This window comes from Dipodomys spectabilis, unplaced genomic scaffold (assembly GCF_019054845.1).
Source record: "Dipodomys spectabilis isolate Male_0828 unplaced genomic scaffold, ASM1905484v1 ptg000009l, whole genome shotgun sequence".
Taxonomy (NCBI): Eukaryota; Metazoa; Chordata; class Mammalia; order Rodentia; family Heteromyidae; genus Dipodomys; species Dipodomys spectabilis.
The window spans coordinates 10,180,720-10,201,963 of NW_024870686.1; the positions used below are offsets into that span (position 1 = coordinate 10,180,720).

Sequence of the window (21,244 nt, forward strand, 5' to 3'; positions counted from 1 at the left end):
TGTGTGTGTGTGTGCCTGTACATGCCTTATTGTGTTATGACGTGATATAACAGCTGAAATGAATTGAAAGGGAGATAGCTTTTGTATTAATAAAGAGCTTGTGCTACAAGGAATCTTGACATGCAAAAATAAAAAAACATTCTCTTAACAAAAAAAGTTATTTTACATTTTTAATAATGAAGTAGTAAAATACTAATACTAACATACTAACACAGAAAATAAATAATGTATCCTTTCAGTTTTCAGTTTTCAAATCAAAGTACTTGTTCAAACTCATTCTGCACAGGTGACCTTCTAACTTACTGAGTCACATTAAAAAATCTTGCCATATTTAATGTAGAAAATAAGGATTAATCTTTAGTCTATGTGCTCTTCATTGTGCCCTATTATACATACAGATTAGCTCATGTGTTCACACAGAAGAGATGGTTAAAACAATAGCTCCTAAATCTCGCTGATTAATATCAGGGGTACCTTGTGCAGTAATAGTCCTCATAATTCTCCCTCAATGTTTAGACATACTTTTTGTTCATAAAGAGCCTTTGAATTAGTCTCAGGATTGGAGAAGATAAATTATATTGTGTAGACCTACATGAAAAATTAGACTATAACCTATTAAAATACTTTTCTAAATTACATATTACAGACATTTTCATCTAAAGAACAGAAAAACTATATTCAGAAACTAAAATACTTTAATTTACAGTTAGATTTGGATTTATACTCAAAATCAATTATGTGTCCTTGACAAAACCTTTTATTATATCCTAATGATTTTAGCTACCAAAAAGATATTAAAATATATTTAAAGCCACAGACAGCTTTAACCTTGCAAGAGCATCATTCCGATTTATGTGAGATAAATTTGCAAAGGTCAAATTCACTGTAACAAAAGATATTTTTTGGTTGTCTTTATAATGAAAAAAGCCAAAAATCTATGCCAGAGGAATTAAGTATTCAGACACATATTTTTTATTTTCTCTACTCTAGCATGGTTGTGAAATTATTTAATAAGTTGTCATTTTAGAAAAAAAAAGATTTCAAATGATGAAAGTCTATAAGAGTAGAGCTCCAACCTTGTATGACAAACTGAATGATTTATTTTAGTAAAGTAGAATTTCTTAGCAGTGCTAATAAATATATTGTTGATATTATTATTATTACAACAACTAGGTAAGGTGAATATTAACATCAGCAGTTTCAGATTGATCTGTAACAAGTTTAGAAAACTCTTAGAGTCCTGTAGAATTAAATGATGAAATGAGATGGAAAACCCAGAGCTCTTCCATTCACATTTTTTGGTCTGTATTTTACTGTCTTGAGATGTCAGCTCCTTAAATCCTCTACTTAGAGCTGGAAAGAGACAAAAATCAATCTATTCAGTACTAAATTGTCCTCTTCCCCTAATATGCTTTCTAAAACGTATAAATGTTGCCTATGGAATGACTCATAAACACACATTCTGTTCCCTCTGAGAAATCTCTCAGGAACTACTGCTGCTTACAAAGTTTCTTCCCCTAATTTATGATTTTAACATATTCTACTTATTCTATTTCATGTAATATTGTCTGTCTTGATAGTTCATTCTTTGTTTCTTTTTTTTTTTTGCTCCAGTGAATAAGTTAAGTAATAAATTGTAAACTTATACTACTCAATTCTATGGAATATCTTCTTTTCAAATTATTTATATGCATCTCCACTGGCCCACCACTGTTGAATCTCCTTCATAAAGAAAAATCTGAAGTTGCTGATAAGAAGAAAAGAGAAAAAAATTAAAACAAATTTTGAGATACTGAATTACTTTGGTTGTAAATGTTTGATTTTTATGAGCTCATTAATGCACGTTAATATTCTTCATTGAGATGAAATTGACTACCTATATTTTTATGCTTCTTAACACTGTGAGTTGTTTTACAAACTAGTGATTTTTATTGCCCCATTAGTATTCTAAATTGAGTTTGGGTGGTAGAAATGACACAATTATCTTATTTTTTATTAGATACCTCCTTATAAGAACTTTACACTGTTTTACGCCCTTTCTATTCTTTATCATGTACTAAACTAATCTAAAAGAATCTGTGTGACCATACCAAGTAACCAATGATTCTACTTAGCTAAATCTACACTGAAATAGTTACAATAAAAATATTAAATACAAATTTCTAAGCATCTTAAGCAAACATATTTACATTTTCTGATGTTCTTTGTGACAAGACTAATATATCCAAGCTGCATTATGTGGAGAGAGAAACAGAAAATATAAGTAGAAATACCAACATTCTATTCAACTACTCTAACTTACTCAACTAATTAGAGGCATTGCTACTACTGCTTTAGTAACAATTCCTTAGCTTCACAACATTCATGACTTAATATACTTTTACCCAATTTTCTCTTTAGCCTTTTTTTTAAATTCAAGGATCTTATACAAGATTGCTCAGAAAAAGATGCAGGGGGAGGGGAGGAGAGTTGGGATGAACTGAAAGCATTCATTTTAAAGTATGTTCAGAAAAAAACAACAACAATGGAGATGATAGGGAAAAGAAAACACTACAAGACTGGGTGGAATGTAGAGCAGCAGGAACTCTTGATTAAGAATATGGAAGAGCAGTTCCATTGCTTGTGGAAATGAAAAAAGGCATGACCACTTTGAGAGGTACAGTGGGGAAAACTAGATCATATACACAGTGGAGCCAGGTTCAGGCTTTTATAAGGACCCCTCATGAAAAGGAACCAGAATCCCCTGAAAAACACCTTCTAAGATCTCTCCTGATAATATCCCACTAGGTCCAGCTCTTAAAGGTCCCTCCAACACTCAGATCCGCCACACTAATGACCAAATTCTCCAAACACAAATCTCTTGGAAACATAGCAAGCCCTATTCAAATCATAGCTGTGGAGTCAGGTAAATGTATGTCCAACAATGGTGGCAAATGTTCTGAATTGGTGCTGATGTTAAAACTTCTCTAAAACACAAGTTTATGTTTTTTAAGAGGATAGGGTGGGACCAATATTGTTACATCACCAAGGCTTTAACACTAGAAATGGCAGCTTCTTTTTAATCTAAGAGAAAAGGAACAGAAGTCAAGGGCATCTCTTCACAAACATAGGTAGAAAAATACCCAACTATTCTTTCATTCTTTGCTTCGTAAATGTCTTACTTTATTCTTTTTTTCTTAAACTTTTTCCCCATGTTTTCTCAAACTGTAGATTGCTTCTTAAAGAAGCCCTTCGTTTCAACCTATGTCTAATTATGCATAGATTTCTGTATAACAATTCTTCTCTCATGATCCTTGAGCATAACTTTATACTGCTAGGTTCCCACATTTATTTTCCATTTGTAGTAAAATTCTATAGAATACAAATCCATGGAATTGACTGAATCCTCAAGGACTCATTGCTTGGGCGCCAATCCATATGGAATACTTTATCTCAGACTCCTAAGTAGCTAGGTGTACAGACATGAGTCACTTGTACTTACGTTTCCAACTAAAGTCAAGCATCTACTTGTGTCTATCTAGGTCTTGCAACATACTGTCTACTCAAGGCCATCATTCCAGTAATTTCATTCTTCTTTCTTCTGTAATTTTTATTCCTCAATTATATCATACTGTCACTGTTTTTTTACAGTGTCTAGATACTCTAGCAGCTTAGTCTATATACTAAGTACTCATTAGTCTATATACTAAGTATTAGTCTATATACTAAGTATTCATTAACTAGCAAAGACTTTACTCATAGACAAAGATGAATGAATTGCAATCCACGACAGGTGATTAGGCATTACGGCTAATTATTCAAGTGAAAAATTTTGTAGAGTTAAAAATACCTGGAAATAGCTCTCACTGAGCCCAACAGAGCCATCCAGGTGGGAAGAGATGACCACAGTACTGGTGCACATTTTGAAGCTCTATTTCTCTGTGAAACAGTCATGTTATGTGAAAACTGTGTGCTGTGCTACCTAAATATCGCAATCAGCACAGTGACATGCTCAATTTTAGGTGAGTGAATCTGTGAGACCAGGCACATGGCTTTTGCCTTTGTTGTCCATGATGTGGTAATTTCCCCTGATTATAATATCCAAACTACTGTCTCCTAACTTAAGATAGATTACAATGGCCCTGAAAATGAAATTTGCTTCTTTATTGTCATATTCCACCTCAAAAATTTCCTTATGTAATTGCAAAAATTGTCTATTCTTTCCAAACAAAAACATGGAACATTCTGTATCAAGCCCTGTTAAACCAAGCACAATGATTTAACAGTGTCTTTACTATTGGCAATCAACAAGGAATATGAGACAAATGATGACAAAGGAAAGTATTTTACATGATCTGAATACATAAAAGTGTTCATCCTTTCTTCTTATTTTGTTGTGTTCTAGATGTGCTGATTAGCAATATATATGTTTCAGATTCTATACCTTTGAGTTCAAATGTTCAGTATCTCAAACCATTGCTCTCTTGTCTTGTGACACTCATATTTTCTCTGGGTGAAACTTAGGAGCAGAGGATAAATTCAAACATTTTTGAGTCCTCTGCTGATACTATCTTAATCCTAGAGAGAATTGTCATTTGTCTGGTACCTGGGAGGATTAGTAATCTTAGACTTGTCATAATACTATTTCATTAAAATCCTCAGAGATTTGCATGTCATATTTGCTCAAGGACTGTGCTAATCTTGCCTGTGTTTTTCCAATTTTAGCAAGTGCACTGACAAAGCAAGTGTTTTAATCGTAATACTATTCTAGAAATTGGATTTCACACATTTTAGTGTTATGACAAGTATCACTCTGTTTTATCATTTCTTTCAAACATTTTAACTTGTATTTCCAGAGAAGACAAAATAACAGCGTCTCCACTCTTTGGAAAACTTTCCTTTCTGGAATTTTCTAAATACACAGTTCAGCCTTTAATGGAAAGAAATCTGAAAGCTAGATTTATTTTTCTGGTTGCTTCTAATGCTATGCAAATCTTGACCCTGCCAGTCTCTACTATCTCATTCATTCGTGATGTAATCAGTAAGATATTTTATCTTATTTTTAAAAACTAATGGTTAATGGATTGATATCTGTGTTATACTTTAAGCCTGCTTTCTAGACCATTCTTTTTTTTTCTCTAAAATATAAGGGTCCTTAGATTTCCCTTTATAAGTTGGTGTTTTGTTTTAGTTCACTTAATTTTTTTGATATTGTCTGCCTAGGAATTTCCAATGTAGTTTAGACTGTCCTTGAACTAACAATCCTAATGCTTGTGCCTCCTTAGTGTCTAGTGCTTGGATTTCAGGTGTGTGCCACCATGCCTGGCTCCATTTATCTACTTCTTACAATTAGCTGTTACTTTGTAATCACAACCACTGTCAGGTAGGATTACATAAAGGAAAGATAGTCTAAAACAAATTTAAAAAATTATAACTAAATTATAGGTCACTCATACTTATATGGTAATGCTTTAGGAAGTATGTGTAATGCAAGCCTTGCTGGGCCAATTGTATTTTATGTTGCCAGAGTGCTGTGCCCTAGGCCCAATCCCAGGGGTCATCATAAATCAGGTCTAGCCACTTATTCCAGGAATCAAAGGAAAAGTTGATGATAGAAAGCATGAAAGGAGTTTAATATTCCATGAGATCATATGGAAGACAAGGGAGATCAAGTTTCTTGGGAGATGGGTACTCACATAACCTCCAAGATTATATAGCAAAATATTGTGTGCAATCAAGTAGTCTTGCTCAAACTCTAGTATGATTGATCTTTGTCTCAGTTCTGCTCACACAGTCTTATAGGTACCAAGAAAATTGCTGCTGCTCAAGAGATAAACTCTATTTGATTCCTTGGATTTTTGTTATGAATAAAATGTGATCCTTTTCCATTCTCATGAAATAATCACTCCAACTTTGGAGTGAAGTCTCATTATGGGATGATCTGCCTCCAAGGCTCTACTGGTGCTGGAAGGCATAGAGAAATGACTGAAGGCTTCCTGACATGGTGTCATAAGTTTGAAATAGGATTCTATAAAAGCTAGCATTTTGCAATGTGTTGAAAATCTCTTAGTTATACTTATTTATCCTAGAAGGGGGGGTTAATGACCTTATATGAGCATTTCATAAACGTTTAACATGTCTACGTGCAGAATTGAACAGAAATCTGACCAAAAGACCAAGACAAATGAGATACAAAACAAAAAGAGTGATAAATGACTTTATCCTGCATTGAGGTGCCCTTTTGATATCCAGCAATCCAAGTGACAAGTATGTACTTTTAGCAAAAATAACTTCAGAATTGTTGGTATATTAAAATTTAAAAAATGAACATTAAGGAATTTGGGGAAGAGAATATCATTAAAAGTGTTACTCTGGAAAGCCATGTGGAGGCTCCTGAAAAAATTAAATGTAGAATTGTCCTATGATCTAGCAAGTCTACTTCTGGGCATTTATTGAAAATATTACAAGCTAGGATACAGTGAAGCCATCAACATAAACATGTTTATCACAGCACTATTCACCATAGCTAAAATGAGAATCATCCCAGATGCCAATCAATAGATGAATGGATCAAGAAATTTGTTATATAGGCAGAGTGGAAATTTACTCATCCATTAAATGAATGATATTGTATCATTTATAAAGAAATGGAAATACTTGGAGAAAAATATGTTAAATGAAGTAAGTCAGGCCCCCGAGAGACACAGGATATTATTTTTCCCTTATATGTAGAAGCTAGATTTTTGCTTACAAACTCAAAAAAATATACATTGGGTGGTATGCAAGTGTGTACAAATGTGTTAAATGAAAAAAGGTTGATTTATAGGAGATCTCAAATGGCATAAATCCTTACAAAGGCAAAATCAATGTTCAGTGAAATAAATTACTGGGAAATGGATACTGGAAAGGAGTGAGGTGAAGTCAAAGTGAAAGGGGTAAATAAATGAAGAAGAGAAGAGGGGAAAATGAAGTCATGAATCTAATATATATACTACAAAATTAACAAGAGTGAGAGAGTGGGGAAGGGAATGATGGGTAAGAATATTGAAAGGAGTGCCATTGATCAACATACATTGTATTCATAAGTTGCTTTGTTAAAGGGAAGCTACTTTATACAACTATTTAAAGATAGTAAACATTAAAAATCACTATATTGACAAAAATTCGATAGTGAATATAAATTATTAAAATAGGGTAGCCCAACAAAATATAATTCTCACTTACTTTTCCCAAATTTCAGAAAGCTTGGAGGATTAAGCTCATTTCATTTGACTTTTCAGGAAAGGGTATTCTCTCATTATGTCTATGTCCAAGAATATAATATATAGATTTTTTTTTTTTGCCAGTTCTGGGGCTTGAACTCAGGGCCTACGCTCTGTCCCTGAACCTCTCTGTGCTCTAGGCTAGTGCTCCACCACTTGAGCCACAGTGCCACTTTTGTCTTTTTCTGAGTAGTTTATTGGAGATAATAGTCTCATGGACTTTTTTGCCTGTGCTGGTTTCCAGTCTTCAGATCTCAGCCTCCTGCATAGCTAGGATTGCAGGTGTGAGTCACCAGTGCCTGGCTCAATAATATTATTTATAGATTAATGATGAAAATTTTTATGATTTGGAGAAATTACAATTCATATAAAAACTTAGGAACAACAACTGAATGTTTGAAGTAAAACAAGGAAGCTAGAAAGTTAGGGTTTTCAATGTAAGCACTATTTTGTCACATGAACCTTTCTGGATTATCAAGTGTTTATCAAGGGTTGTTGCTAAGGCCTGGCCACAGCCTGTTAGCCCCATGCCTAATAGCTTAGCTAGTCCTTTTTTTTCAGTCCATCTAGATACTTTGGTTCCATTTGGAAGTGGAAAACAGGCCTGGGAATGCCCACACTGAAATGCTTATTGATGTAAGCAAGATAAAACTCAATAATGAGTTGTGTAATATAAGGATTTGTAATACAAATCAGGAATGTCACAAAAAAAACTGGGTACCAGTGACTCATGCCTGTAATCCTAGCTACTCAGGAAGTTGAGATCTGAGGATTGCAGTTCAAAACTAGCCAGGGCAGAAAATCCATGAGACTCTTATCTCCAATTATCTACCAGAATACTGAAGTGGTGATGTGGCTCAAGTGGTAGAGTGCTCACCTTGAGCTGAAGAGCTGAAGGACAGCGCCCAGGGCCAAAGTTCAAGCCCCATGACTAACCAAAAAAAATAAAAGTCACAAAAGTAATATATATGGTGATCTTCAATTAAGTAATCACTTATTACTCATCAATATAACTATTTTCTGTTGGTGATTCTTGGTCATGTATTCTTCCTTGTGTAATAATCAGATTATAACTGAAATTTAAAATTTAGCACTTACAACTTTGTAATTTAAGTAACTTTAGAAATTTTCTACCCTGATATGTCTCACTTTTCATTGAGTTTAAGAACCTTTTAGAAGGTCTGTTAGGCATAAGATCCTTCCATAGCTCCCTCTTATGGTAATTCTCATTCCTTTTCTCTTGAGTAAATAGACATCCCCTTATAACCTGAACTGAGGCCTATGAACCAAATACCTGAGCTACATGAAGCCACTATACTAAAACTACTTTGAATGCCCCCCACACCAATCACACAGAATTGCTAAGCCATTGTGACTATTAACAAGTATCCAAGGCAACTGATGGTTTCAACACTTTCTGACTCACTTGAGTTTGTGCTTCTGTTATGTTCTTTTCAAATACTTTTCTGTAAGTAATCACATTTATACTAAAGCTATTTTTATATTTTTATCACAGGTGGAAATTTCAATAGCTGAAAAGATATCACAGGCATCTCCTTTCCAGAAGGAAGACACCACACAAGTTATATTGTATATTTGCTTTTAATGTTACAACAGATCTAATACAACTAAATATTGCTATGTACTCATTTTTTTTCATTATGTAGACAAAATTAACCTTGTTAACATGCACTAATTTATAATTATACTATAAACTATCACATAGCCAAGATTATTATATACATGTTCATATCTGTCAGTGTAATTTTTGTCTTTGAGATACATGATTTGTGTCAAAATATTTGTAGATATTTATTAAAATTTATGTTCACAATGTTATTCATACTTCAGGCTATAGACTCTGAGTGATATGTCTTTCAAGAACTATTGTCAAACTATTATATGGTGCTTTTCAGTTAGATACTTAACTTGGATTCATATTAAAGATGAATGATTTGGATATATTTTAAGACATTACTTTGGCATTTAGCAAATTTCTTTCTGTTCCTATGATCCAGTAATACAATAACACAATAAGGGTGTTCATTTTTATTTAAGAATATGGAAAGTTCTCTGTCTGAAAATTTATTTCTTAAAATACTGTGAACTACTTTTTTTGATGAGCGCACGTTTGTGTGTGTGTGTGTGTGTGTGTGTGTGTGTGTGTGTGTGTGTGTGTGTGTGTGTGTGTGTGTGTGTGTGTGTGTGTGCTGGTCCTGGGGATAGAACTCATTGCCTAAGCTTTGTCACTGAGCTTTTATGTTCAGATAGCACTCTATCACTTGAGTCACAGCTCTACTTCCAATTTTGTGATGGGTATTTGGAGATAAGTCTCATGGACTATCCTGCTTGGGCTGGCTTTGAACGGTGATCCTCAGCTTTCAGAATTCTGAATAGCTAAGATTACAGATGTGATGCACCAGCTCCTGGTTATGTGATTATACTGGGACTTCTTTTCCCACTAAATTACCTACAAGGGCAATCACAAAAATTGGAAAGTTGAATGAATAATTAAATTAAGTTAAACAAGAGTTTAGAGTCTACTCAAACAGTACGGACAATAAAATGAATTATAAAATATTCATGCAGGTGCTTCTATCTTCCTATCTGCCTCACTCATTTCTTAACATAAACATAGATATTGAAGAGAAGTTTTCAGTATTTTTTCAGTAGTTTTCACAAAAATTTATTTAGGTGTCATACTAAAAGGTAAACTATAAAATATATCTGCTCTGGTTTTCACCAGAACTTACTTTTACCAATAATGCACTATTCCTATCAATTACTGTAAAAAAAAAATAAGGTATCATCCAGAAGTAATGATATTGTTAATGTTTGTTTACTATTAAACTTTTATAAATCAGGGCAAAAATTGTTGAGTATTGATTCTACTATAATTTGAAGTAGGGTGTGGAAACACTTCCATCATTAAGATAATCAGACAGTTCCTTAGTTGCTATTAAGGACCAAGGAAAGACAAAATAGAGGGAAAATATGCCAGAGCCATCAATCACAGCTCTGTGATCTTCCTTCTGTGACTAGTCCATTAGTAGTTACCCAGAAATTGGTGGAAGTAGATATCTGTACATACCCATGAGGGATCTTAGTTATGCCTCCTCAATTTCTTGTGAGATGTTACCATTTGAGAGCCTAAATCAAACAAGAGAATTAAACAAAACATCCTGAAGAAGTAGTCACAGAAGCTAGTAAAAAGACTTTTGACTCTCACAGACTTAAAATTGTGTTTTGGCAAGAGTTTTAAGAGCCTCAGTTGACATAAAGGTAACATAATCTGCTTTATTGGAGTACAGTAATCTTTATATCACCTAACTAACCAAATTTGAACATACTTTCTATACTTTGAAAGACCATAAATTATATCTATATGAAATTCTTTGTAAATACATCATCATCATCCTCATCTGATATAATGTGTAATCAGTTTAGTAAAGTGTTAAAATGGCTGTTTAACTTGATATTATTGAATTTCTGTCTTGTGAAAACGTGTGGTAATTTTATGTGCCAAATAATGTAAGATGTTTTCTTTCTTCCATACTCTAGAAAAATCATGAAACAGAAATACTCTGAAAAATTTTGAAAATCTTATGAAATTCTTCTGACAGAGGACTTTTTAAAGGATATTTTTTCTTTTTTGAGCATAACACATTCCATAGTGCGCTATATTTTAAAATATATCTTATTATATAAATAGTTGCACAAAAGCATTGCCATTCAACACATAAGTTTTTAACTGTATTTTTCTCTGAAAACTCACATCATCAAGATTTTGAAAGAATCAAAGTAATTACATATACAAGTTTTATATTCTTATTTTACTACTAATTACAGTCTTTCTTTAACATTACATGAATTGTTGCTTCATATCTTTATTTTTCCTTGTGTTTTAAGACAGATTCTTGCTTTGTAACTTCAAACTCAGTGTAGCATAAACTGGTTTTGTATGAATCATCCTCCTGCTTCATCTTCCAGGGTGCTGAGCATACAAAAACGTGCCACTATGCCTAACTAAGCAGAAGAGTCTACTACCTCTCTTTTTCCTTAATTAACATTAGACTTGACATATAAGAACATCAAGTGCACTAGTGTACATGGATAACAATGTACTTTTTATGTTTATGTGCCTCTATATATCTTAGTTTACTTGTGTGTATAAGTTCTAGTGTGAGCTCACCCATTGATCATATACATCAAGGCTTTAAATTTATATTTTCCCTTTTATTGCTAAATAGTATTTTTTAAGATGATGGATGTATCACAAGTTATTTAAGCCTTTACCTACCTAAAGGTGTTTAAGCTGCTTCCAATTAAGATAAATGCCTAGTAGTAGAGTTACTGCATCACATGCTAGTCAGATAATTAATTTATAAAAATATATAATTCATTTGAGGGTAAGAATTAGAAATGCATAAGTGATATATTTTCTTAGTATCATTGCCAATCATTTATAGATTTTTTATTTAGTTATTTTGATGGGTATGTAGTGATATCTAAATCCTGCATTAACTTGAATTTCTGTTGTATCTAATAGCAGTGTCACTATTTTTTTTATGATTGTGAAAATACCATACAGAGGGGTTACAATTACATATGCAAGGTAGTGAGTACATTTCTTATCAAGCATTGTAGCCTCCTCCTTTGTTTCCCCATAACATCCCTTTCCCTCTGCACCCCCTAGCCCCACACCCCTTACCACCCTACAGCCCCTTACCCCCACTCCCCACCTTGCCGAATTTGTAAAGTTCGTTTTACCACATAACGACTTGTACATCTCATTGTTGTAATGGGTCCACTTGTAACCCTATTTAAACAGCTTGCTTTTTCCTTCCCCTCCACAAATTATATCAACATCAAATACGGTGAAAGCAGGGCTTAATGTCACTATTTTTAAGGCCTATTTTCTCTATGCATATTTCCTTCCCTGGAAGGACTATATATTCTGTCAATTTGTAGTTGGTATGTGTGTGTGTGTGTGTGTGTGTGTGTGTGTGTGTCTGTCTGTCTGTCTGTCTGTCTGTGTATTTATGCACATGTACATCTTAAACAAGGAAGACTGATTTCTCCCTTTTGTTATTTTGTCAAAATTGACATAGCTTTTATAGATTCCTCCTATTTCTATATAAATTTCAAAAGAATCTCAATACCAAAATTTCTCTCTGTGATTTTGAAGGCAATTTTGATGGTTCTATTTATTAATCTGAAGAGAATTGACAAATTTGCAAATTTTCCAGTCTCTAAACATGAAATGTCTTTCCTTTATAAATCTATTCATCTCATTTCATCAGCATATTCTTTTACGTAGAAAATTTTACATATGTTTATTTTGAACATTTATGCCCAAGTAAGCCTTTGGGGACAATTATAACTGTCATATGTTTTTAAATTCTGAAACCTCTTCTTTGTTAGAATTACATCATGACTGGCTGTAATATTTATCTTGCATTCTACAATCTAGCTTATCAAGCCATACATTGTAGGAGTAATTTTTGTTGGTAGTGGTTGTCATGGAGCTTGAACTTAGAGCTTGGGCTCTGTCCTTGAGCTCTTTTGCCAAGAACTAGTGCTCTACCACTCTGGGCTACAGCATCAATGATATTTTTTCTTTTATCTTCTCTCTCTCTCTCTCTCTTTCTCTCTCTCTCTCTTTCTTCCCTCCCTCCCCTCTTCCTTCGTTCGTTCGTTCCTTCCTTCCTTTCTTTCTTTTCTTTCCTTCCTCCCTCGCTCCCTTCCTCCCTCCTTCCTTCCCTCCCTCCCTCAATTCTCCCTCACTCTCTTTTCTTTCTTTCTTTCTTCCTTCCTTCCTTCCTTCCTTCCTTCCTTCCTTCCTTCCTTCCTTCCTTCCTTCCTTTCCTTCTTTCTTTCTTTCTTTCTTTCTTTCTTTCTTTCTTTCTTTCTTTCTTTCTTTCTTTCTTTCTTTCTTTCTTTCTTTCTTTCTTTCTTTCTTTCTTTCTTTCTTTCTTTCTTTCTTTCTTTCTTTCTTTCTTTCTTTCTTTCTTTCTTTCTTTCTTCTTTCTTTCCTTCCTTCCTTCCTTCTGTTCTTTCTTCCTTCTATCATTCTCTTTTTCTCTTTATTTCTTGTTTATTCTTTTTCTCTATTTTCTTTCCTTTTGCTGTTTTCTTGGAATTTCATTATAAACATCCAATTGTCTCAAAATCGATATTTATTTCCTTACACTCTGCTTATATTTGTCTAATATATGCAGTACCTACTGTATAAGAGTCAACAGACTAGGCATCATTATTTTTTTCACCAATAAAATATGATGTGGGCTATAATTTTGTTGTTGATACTCTAGATCAATTTGAGAATATTTTTAACTTTCTGAGATATCTAAACATAAATATGCATAAATTTTGTAAAATATTTTATTGATAAATAGGATTATGCGATCGTCCATTTTATGCATTTAATCAGATAGATTATTTTAACTAATTTAAGTCTGCTGAACCCAAAGGGTGCATGATTCTTTGCAAATGGTGCTAATCTCTATTTGTTAACATTTAGCTAAGGATTTTAGAGAATATAATCATGACGAATATTGGTTTACTTTAATAATTTTTGACACTAGCTTTTTCTAATTTCCATTCAACTTAATTATCCTACCTTAAAAGACAATATGGTTGTTTATTCTATTTTATGGGACTTATTATTTAAGCTTTTTTTTGATCAGCTATAGAACTTGAACTCAAGACTTGGGCAATATCCCTGAGCTCTTTTGTTCAAGGTTGTACCCCTTTGAGCCACAGCTTCAATTTTTGTTTTCTGGAAGTTAAATTGAGATAAAGTCTCATGAACTTTCCTCCCTGGGAAGGCTTTGAACCTCATTTCTCAGATCTCATCTTCCTGAGTATGTAGGATTGCAGGTATGAGCCACCCAAGCCTGGTTTATTTCTTTTCTAAATATTTAATAATGTATTTTTAGTAAAATCGTCTTTGTAAAACAATTTTGGTGGTATCTTCCAAGTACACTCCTACTTACCTAAAAAGTCATAGGAATTTATTCTATTTTAATTTGAGTTTTGGTAGATTGGATTTTGAGAGTAACTGGTCTCTTTTCACTATATAGAGAGTTGTTCCAGGTATTTCAGTAGTTCTCCATGGATATCTGTAGAGCTTGGCATGCTATCTGATTCTTCCTTCCTTTCTCTTGTAATATGTGATTTGTTTTCCTCCATTTTAAAACAATAATTTTCAATATTTTCAAAGAATTTGCTGTATGTATCTATTTCAGTATTTCTAGTTTGATTAAATTTCAAATTTACAGTTCTTTTATTCTCTTTCTATATGAACCTCCTTTACCTAGATATCTATGTCTTCTCCAAGACCAGGGAAATTTTCAGCTCTATTTTACGGAATAGGCTTACCATACCTGTCTTTTTCTTCTCTCTGGGCTGATAATAAGAAGAAATATTTATTTGTTTAACTGTGCTTCTAGTGTCGTTGTTCATGTGATGGGGATAATAATCATTATTATTTGATTCTTCTGTGATATTACCAAAGAACTTCTTGACACAGTTTAGATATTTTTTCCTCCACTTGATCTAATAATCTGATGGAAGTTCAGCTGTGTATTTGTAATTGAACCTAGCGATTTCCTCATTCCCTTATCCTTTTTGCAAGATTTTTCTATTTTTCCTGATTTCCTCTTGCATATCATCTTCCTAATCACATTAATTCCTAGCATTCTTTTGAGCCTTCTTGTGGCCATTCTTTTCAATTCTTTACTGGACATTTCATGAACAGTGTTCTCTTTGAGATCTGTCACTAAAAAGTCACTGGATTTAATTGGAATATCTTGTTAACTTCTTTGTTTAGATTGTTCATGACTTTATTGAGATTTATATGCCTGGTGGACCAGTTATTCCTACACTTTTCATAGTAAACAGCTCTCTCCTGAAGTTATGTGTTGGAGTGGCATTTTAATATGCAATACTGACTTTGTATTCAACTAGGCTGGGGAAGGGGATACAGTGTAGTTTCCTTATAAATGATTTGGTTATAATTAGGGTCACACATGTTGTGGTAGAGCCAGGGCCCCCACTGCCTCTGACATCATTCAGGATTGGGTAGACTTTGGTGGCCCATTTGGCCCACATGGGTGTGGAGCAATAAGGGGTTGAGGTGGAGTGTAGACTGTATGGCTACCCAGCAATGGGAATGGTGGTGGCATTACAAAGGTGGTGGACATTTTTCTACTGGATAGGAATAAGAGCTCTGGCTGATCAGTAGGTCTTAACTGATAACTTCTAACCTGTTTAAATTCGTTGTCATTTGCCTACATATAACCTTCACTGGCATAAGAATAAAGATATGCTTCCCATCTATTTGGAATGAATGTTTCAATACCCCATTCAATCTTCTCTATAAAAGCTCACTAATTTAAGATTAATTTGCATTTCAATGTTGCTTATTTCTTTACTTTGTGATAATGAAGTTATAAAAACTATCAGAACTGGGGCTGGGAAGGTGGCTCAGTGGTAGAGAGCTTGCCTTGCATGCATGAGGCCCTGGGTTCAATTCTTCAGCAACACATAAGCAAAAAGAAAAAAGCCAGAAGTGGCACTGTGGCTCAAGTGGTAGAGTGCTAGCCTTGAGCTGAAGGGCTGAGGGATAGTGCCCAGGCCCAGAGTTCAGGTCCCACGATTAAACCACCCCCACCCAAAAAAAAACCTATCAGAACTGAATGGAAATATATGTAAATAAAGTGAAACTTCAGATCAGCTTTGAAATGATTAAATAAGTATATAACCTTGTTCATAATCGTAAGTATCTTTGCATGGAAATTATGTTAGTTTATACCTCTCAATTAATAGTTGCATATTGGAAATATCATAATAATGACAACAAAAAGAAATGGCTTTTTGAGGGAAATGTTCTGATTTGCATTCAAAATAATGATTCATTTTTTACTATGAAGATAGAATCAGGAAGAATTTTTTTGAGAGGAGGCTATTATTTTAGTGTATATACTTCAGAAACACAAAATAACAAGAATATCTTGATTATGGAAACAAGAAGAATTAGTTGGTAAGATTTCCAGGCTTCATCTACAAAGATAAAGCTATTTTGTCATTTCATAAAGGAGTGTTCTGTTCTATTTATTGTCTATCTAATTCTCACTTGATCTATCTACCTGCTGTATGTCTATCTCTCTCCCTACCTATCTACTGATCTTCTAACTACATAAGGAATGAAGTAAAAGGAAAAAAAACCTCTATCCAACAAGCTAGTGAGTCAAACTGAGTCTAGCAACTTCTTTTTAAAATTATTTTTGTTGTATTTGCATATTTTTAATCATGCGTTTATTATTATATTTATTGGTACAAAGGAATTTTAATTTGATGTATTCCTCAGTGAGCACAATATATGTTGATGCAAACCATCATTCACTCTATTCCCATCTATCCAAACCCACATACTCCTTCAAGTTACCTGTATCTAGAAAATTCTACCGTTGAACACATGTTGATTAGAAGAAACCTGGTAATTGAAGGGACTTCTGCAAAGAATATTCTTTACTAATTTTTTTACTGAGCACAACATAATCAAGTCTAGGGCTACACTTAGGAATATATTTTTAACATTGCTGAGTTCTCATTTTTTGAAGCTTGATTTTTATCATTGCCTTCTTAATATGAGCTGTCCTTAACCTCAGTAGTGAATATACAAATTTCACATGAGAATCAGAGTTAATACAATCCCTGGCATATTATAATAGGAAGGCAGACATTACTTCTTTTCACAGACTATGGCATTATTGGAAAGAAAATGCTAGTCTAAAGCATGGTTTATATTGTATTGGAAATGGGGACTTTCCAATGGATTTCAAAGAATATGTGCTTTTAATTCTATATAATTCTCTCCACATTTTCCTGTTTTATATTTATGTTTGAATATACCTCATCATCATAATTTTTAAGAATTATCATTAGGACTTATGTTTTTCAAGAAACATTGAAGTTAAGTTCAGAAGTATTCTGTCTATCATACATCTACATTTCATGTTCAATATGTACAGAATATAGCTAGTTGCATTATTTGGATTGAATTAATCAGGCTTGAGTTTTTGTCCCCTACAACCTTATAAGCATATGCTGAAGGGCAAGTTAGACATATTTAGGGAAAGCCCATATCTAATTCATTCCAGCACACCTGCTTGGCATCTTCTCCTTATCTTCCCTGTATTCCTGCTGACTACAATTTTACTAATCCTCTGACCTCATAAAGAGTGCCAGGGGCTGGCATGCGTGAGCAGCATGAAATCAAATGTGCCATATTGTTTAGCATCTGTTCCAAACTCCCTGTGAAGTTTTCTTTGCAAACAGCATAGGGCTGTCAGCTTCAATCAGTGTGGTAGTGAACTCCAGTCCTATGCATTAGGCTTTATCTAGGCTTACTCTTTGTATGATCATGCCTACATATGGAGCACTTGAGTAGACAATGGATATATTTAATGTGAGTACACTTATATTACCAATAGTGTGATTCTGTCCTAATCTTTACATGATAGTTTCATGGGAACTGAGAGTTAAGAATGTTTCTCATAACTCAGCAATCACTTTATGTCTACTATTCTCTTTGAATTGCTTCAGCAAAGTCTTCCTCGAGCATTACCTTAATCTTACATTTGTTGAAATAAATAATAATATTTGACATTTCCTTTCTCTGCATCAAATTAGAAAAATTTATAAACAAGATGCAGGGCCCTGGAATCAAATACAGTGAAAACAGGGGTTATACCAAAAAAAAACAAAAAATCACATAGTACATTATAAATACATTAAAAACAACAGCAAGAAAGAAAACCTCTATATCCCTATCTTGGGGTTAATTTTGCTTAGCACCATTTTATATGTTCATATACACATAGCTTTTGACCTTTTCTGCTTGTCCTGGACATACACTAGTTATTGCAAATAAGGCAAACCATGGGACCTATGGTTCTTTGGGCCTGGCTTCTTCATATATGCTGAAATAAGGATACAGGTTGACCCATTGTAACAATGAGAAGTACAAGACACTATGTTGAAAACCAACTTTATAACTTGAGGGGGGGTAGCAGGGAAGTAGGGGTTGGGTAAGTGGGAAGGAAGGGGTGGTAGGGGAAAAACAAAGGAAGAGGTAACAATGCTTCATAGGAAATGTAACTGTAACCCCTCTGTACAGTATCCTTACAATAAAAAATACATACTAAAAATATTCTAAGAAGGAGGAATGGGGTGAAAGATAGACTTGGTTAAGTTTGATCAGAGTCCATTTTAGATATGTATAGAACTATCCCAATTAAATCTTCCCCTTGTACAATGAATACATGTTAATAAAATCCTTCAAAACAGAAAAAAATAACATTTGAATATATTAGAGCACTTTTATTTCTAAAATTTGTAATGCATATTGAAATGGTATCTAGTTGTCTTTTTTTATTGTGAAGATACTGTACAGAGGGGTTACAATTACATGGGCAAGATAATGAATACGTTTCTTATCAAGCATTGTAGCCTCCTCCTTTGTTTCCCCTTCCCATCCCTTCCCAGCCTCTCCCTGATCCCCACCCAATCTTCCCTGCTCCCTGTCCCCCCTCCCCACCAAAGTTGTAAAGTTCGTTTTGGACATAACAACTTGTACATCTCATTGTTGCAATGGGTCCACCTGTATCCCTATTTAAAAGATTTGTTTTTCCCCTTCCCCTCCACAAATTATACCTACATGAAATACAGTGAAAGCAGGGGTTATACTTTGAGGGAGGGACATACAAAGCAACAAAGAAATAATCTTATAAATGTGTTAGAAACAATCACATGAAAGAAAAAACAACATTTGAATACATATCTTAGAGTTCATTCCCCTAACATTACCTTATCTGACCTTTTCTACTTCACTCAGACATATTTCTTATCAAGCATTGTTGCCTCTTCCTTTGTTTCCTCTCAGAAATGGTAGCTAAGGAAAAATTACCTGTATTGAATTGGGTAATGACTAAATTTTAGAATTTCAACAAATAAACAATTTAAATATTTAAACATCTAATCTGCCAGATGCTTAATCACAAAGATACTAAAATAAATATGTTCACATTATATAATATATCAAGTCCATTTATGTTAAACATATTATATTTATATTAAATATAGTCATAATATTAAACATTATAATTTATATATAATCATATGAACTCTCATAAAATAGTTTGTTCCAATAATGTCTAAATACAGGATTTAACATGCATATTTCCTTAACCTAAAATACAAAAATAACATATTTTTTCCTCAAATCAGTCCCCAAATATCAATAAACTAAAAATATTTGTGATTTAAAACTTATCACTAGCTGGGCATCGGTGGCTCATGTCTGTAATCATAGCTACTCAGGATGCTGAGATCTGAGGATCATAGCTCAAAGCCAGCCCAGGCAGGAAAGTCTGTGAGACTCTTATCTCCAAAAAAACTACTCAGATAAAACCAGAAGTGGCACTGTGGCTCAAATGGCTCAAGCCTTGAGCACAGAGAGGCTCAGGGACAGAGCCCAGGCCCTGAGTTCAAGCCCCATGACTGGCAAAATAAATACATTCATAAACAAAATAAATTTATTACTAATTTACAAATCTTTCAGCATGCAAATGTTTACATTATAATTTCTAATTTAAATTTTAATAATTTTAGTTTTTGGAAAAATCTTGTCTGAATCTCTTTGATCATGCTTTTATTTGTTAAAGATTTCAATTGAATGGATCTAAATTTTTGGTCACATTGTATCCCTTGCATTCATATTTTTTACAGGAGTCTTGAATGCTCACCCATTAGCAGCTATCATTTCATTACACTGATGTAGAAGCACTCCTAGGAAATCTCTGAAGGTATAATGAACTTGATGAAAGTGTAGCCTATAAGTTAACTACTGAGAATTGCACCAGATAAGAACCAAGGCCATTATTATTAAGAGAGGATCACACAGAAGCAATACCTTCTTTCATCTGACCATATAAAAATATTTAGTGAAAGGAAATCCAGGAAGTGGAAACAATTGTTTTCTTTTTCTTTTTTGCTGTTTTGGTTTTCATTTGGTTTTGTCTTGTTTGTTCATTTTTCCGTCATTGGGAGGATAAGGGGGACACAGAAATGATGGGACAATGGATGATCAAATGCTTGAAGGTGACCTATACAACTTGTGGGTGAGATAGGAAGACAAAACCAGGTGAGGGCTAGGGAAGGGATGACATTGTTCAAAAAGAAATATACTCTTTCTCTGACTTACATAAACATTGCTCTTATGCATCTCACCTCTACAATAACAACAAATAAAAATGTTAAAACAAGTAGTTATATGATTTTGAAATTCAACAGGTTAAACTTTTTATCAAGAATGAATTGTAATAGTGCTAAAATGATGATCAGGACACTTCACTAGCAGTTCAATTAATTCTAACAGTCTAGTAGTTTCCTAAAAAAAATTTGAAGCAACTCCAACAGTTATGAAGATGATACAGAGGATCAACATGGAGTTAAGGAGAAGGTTCCTGGCATAGATAATAAAGATTCCTTTTCTTTCTTTTCTTTCTTTTTTGCACCTCTTTCAAATAATATAATTTCTACTAGTTACATTCATTTTTTACTAACATTCAAATCAATATAACAGAAGCAAGAGGAGGAAAAAATGCAGCCATAGGACATCTAATGACTATCTTATGAAACTAAGAAGATTGATGGGAAGGATTTAGGTTAGGAAAGAGAGAAGTACAACATCATTAAACATGCTTTATCCTTATAACCAGATATGTTGAATGGTATCTTCTTTGTACAGGTACTTAAACATAATCAAATTATAATTTCAAAAAAGTATATCCAGCATTTATAGATATACATATATATGTTTTTTGTTGTTGTAAAAATACTGTATAGAGGGTTGCTGTTACATAAGTAATGCAGAATTTTTTGAAAGTATGGTGTTATTTTATGGTGATTATATGGTGTTATATTATTGTGAAAAT

General features: G+C 33.5%; 1 protein-coding gene and 1 non-coding gene across 3 annotated transcripts in view; both read right to left on the reverse strand.

The window, feature by feature from the left end:
- Sgcz (sarcoglycan zeta) overlaps positions 1-21,244 on the reverse strand; it is a 285,789-nt gene that overhangs the window by 229,226 nt on the left and 35,319 nt on the right. The gene's annotated exons all lie outside the window — the stretch shown is intronic.
- Positions 4,622-4,728, reverse strand: LOC122127846. The gene has a single exon (XR_006151304.1). It is a non-coding gene; the product is annotated as a U6 spliceosomal RNA (small nuclear RNA).